This window comes from Octodon degus, unplaced genomic scaffold (genome assembly GCF_000260255.1).
Source record: "Octodon degus isolate 3935 unplaced genomic scaffold, OctDeg1.0 scaffold00123, whole genome shotgun sequence".
NCBI classification, from domain to species: domain Eukaryota; kingdom Metazoa; phylum Chordata; class Mammalia; order Rodentia; family Octodontidae; genus Octodon; species Octodon degus.
Genome location: NW_004524699.1, coordinates 7,321,616 through 7,324,509, shown reverse-complemented (window position 1 = coordinate 7,324,509; position 2,894 = coordinate 7,321,616).

The following is a 2,894-nucleotide window of genomic DNA, read 5'->3' as shown; positions in this document are numbered from 1 at the left end:
GATCCTGTACCTCAGATTGTAGAACCTTTATCAGTGCAGCCATGTGGATGAGTCACGGCCATTGCTTGGCCAATGTGCTCTCTGTGAAAGCCTTCTCTATGATTTTTATTATGAATACATGTTGAACTTTGTCTAAAGCTTTTTTCACATCTATTGAAATGATCATGTGATTTTTGACTTTGGCTCTATTGATATGGTGTATTTCATTTATAGACTTGCATATATGAAACTATCCCTGAATTCCTGGGATGAATCCCACTCAGTTGTGATGTGTAAGCTCCTTGAAGATTTGCTGCATTCTGTTTGCTAGTATTTTATTAAAGATTTTTGCATCTCTGTTCATTAGGCAGATTGGTCTGTAGTTCTCTTTTTTGGTTGAATCTTTCTCTGGATTTAGTATTAGAATAATGCTTGCCTCCAGGAATCAGTTTGGGAGAATTGCTTCCCTTTCAATCTCTTTGAAGAGTTTGAGAACAGCTAGCATTAAATCTTCTCTCAATTTCTTATAGAATTCAGCAGTAAATCCATCAGGACCTAGACTTTTCTATTTTGGCAGGTTTTTTATTACATTTTAAATTTTGTTTTCTGTTATTGGGTTATTCAGACTTTGTATATCTTCCTGACTCAGCTTTGGCAATTCTTATATATTTAGGAAATTGTCTATTTCCTCTGTATTTTCCATCCTATGAGAGTAAAGATTTTGAGACTAGGAGTGGTGGTGTGGATTTTGGAAATAGATATTGATGATCTTCTGAATGTCTGTAGGGTCACAGGTGATTTTACCCTTTTCACTTCTAATTGCATGAATTTGACTTTTTTCTTTCCTTTTTTGGTTAAGTTTGGCTAGGGATTTATTAATTTTGTTTATTCTAACAAAGAACCAATTCCTTTATTCACTTATTCTTTGTATTGTTTTCCTTGTCTCCATTGCACTAACTTTTGTCTTAACATTAAAATTTTCTGCCTTCTTTGGACTTTGGGCTTGACTTGCTTTTCTTTTTCTAGGAGCTTGAGATCATTTATTTGGGCTTGTTCTGTGTTCTGCATATGAAAATTTACTACTATATATTTCCTTCTTAAGCCCAATTTTATTGCATCCCACAGGTCCTGGTAAATTTAATCTGCATTTTCATTTGATTGGAAATATTGTTTAATTTCTTCTTTAATTTCATCTGTGACATACCAGTTGCTTATGAGATTGTTATTTATTTCCATGTGTTAATGGTGTTTTTGTGGTTTCTTTTGTCAATTTCCGGTTTCATTGCTCTGTGGTCATACAGTATGCACTGAATCATTTCGATTCCTTTGTAAGTTTACTTAACAGCGCTCTGTATGCTACTATATGGTCTATTTTTGGAGAATGTTCAGTGTGCAGCTGAGAAGAACATGTATTCTGATTTTGTTGGGTGGAACGCTGTAAAGGTCTACTAAGTCCATTTCTTCACAAGTTTGGTTTAGTTATACTATTTCTTTGCTGATTTTTTTGCCTAATATATCTCTCTTTGTGACAGTGGTGTGTTAAAGTCACCCAGTACAATTGTGTTATTGCTCATTTGATTTTTCATGTCTGTTAAAATTTGTCTTATGTAGGTAAGTGCTCATACATTGGGTGCATATATATTTATGACTGTTATTTTTTTCTCTTGCAGTTTTCCTCTAACAAGTATGTCATGACCTTCTTTATCTCCTTTAATCATACCTAGTTTAAAGCTTATATTATCCACAACAAGAATAGCTTCCCCTGCTTTTCGAGGGGGTTCTTGTCTCATGGTATATTGTCTCCTATCCTTTGACTTTCAATCTGTGACTTTTCTTTGGAGTTAAATGTGTTTCTTGTATATAGAATATTGCTGGATTTTGTTTTTTAATCCACTCTACCAGTCTATTTCTTTTAATTGGTGAATTGAGGCTATTTACATTGATGATTATAACTGTTATGTATCAGCTTAACTTTGTCATATTATTTTCCTACTATAGGTTCTCTATTATTCCCCTCTTTTTAATTACTTGCTGCCCTTGGTGGCTCCTTTCTGTTGTTCTTAAATCTGTGGTTGTTTCTGTCTCTTTCTAGAATATCTGTCAGTACTCTTTGTAGGGTTGGTTTAGTAGTCATGAATTTCTTCAGTTGTTCTTTGTCATGGAAGAATCTTATCTTGCCATTGAATTTAATAGATAGTTTTGCAAGGTACATAAATCTGGGTTAGAAGCTATTTTCTCTCCAGACCTAAAATAGTTTACTTCAAGCTCTCCTTGCTTTGATAGTTTGTGTTAGGAAATCTGCTATGATTCTGATGGGCTTTCCATTATAGATGATCCGTTTCTTCTCTCTAACAGCTTTTAATATTCTGTTCTTTTGCTCAATTTCTGAGATGTGTCTCAGTGAAGATTTATTTTGATTATGGCGAACTGGAGTTCTGTATGCCTTATTTGTCTGTATGTCAGATTCTTTTCCCATGCTTGATGAATTTTTTGCTAGTACTTCTGCAAATAGTCTCTCTATGTCATTTATGCTGTCTCACTGACACTATTATTCTTACATTGTTTTTCTTTGTGTCATCTTGTAGCTGCTCAATTGTTACTTCCTGGTTCCTTGCAGTGTTAAGAAATCTTTCCTTGAGACCCAGAGCGCAGGCCCAGTGAGTGAGTGAGACGACTGGGGCCGCGGGACCCTGCATAGACTCAGAGCACAGGCCCGGGGAGTGAGTGAGATGACCCGGGGCCCGCGGATCCTCATTCGACCCAGAGTGCAGGCCCAGCACGGAACCCTTCAGCAGAACTCCCTGCAAAGAGGCTAGAGGCAAGACGTACCCCGCTGATTCAGGAGCAGAACATCTTGCCAGAGTGACACAAAGGGTTCAACTCCAACGGCTGCAGCAGAAAGAAGTGGAGCACAG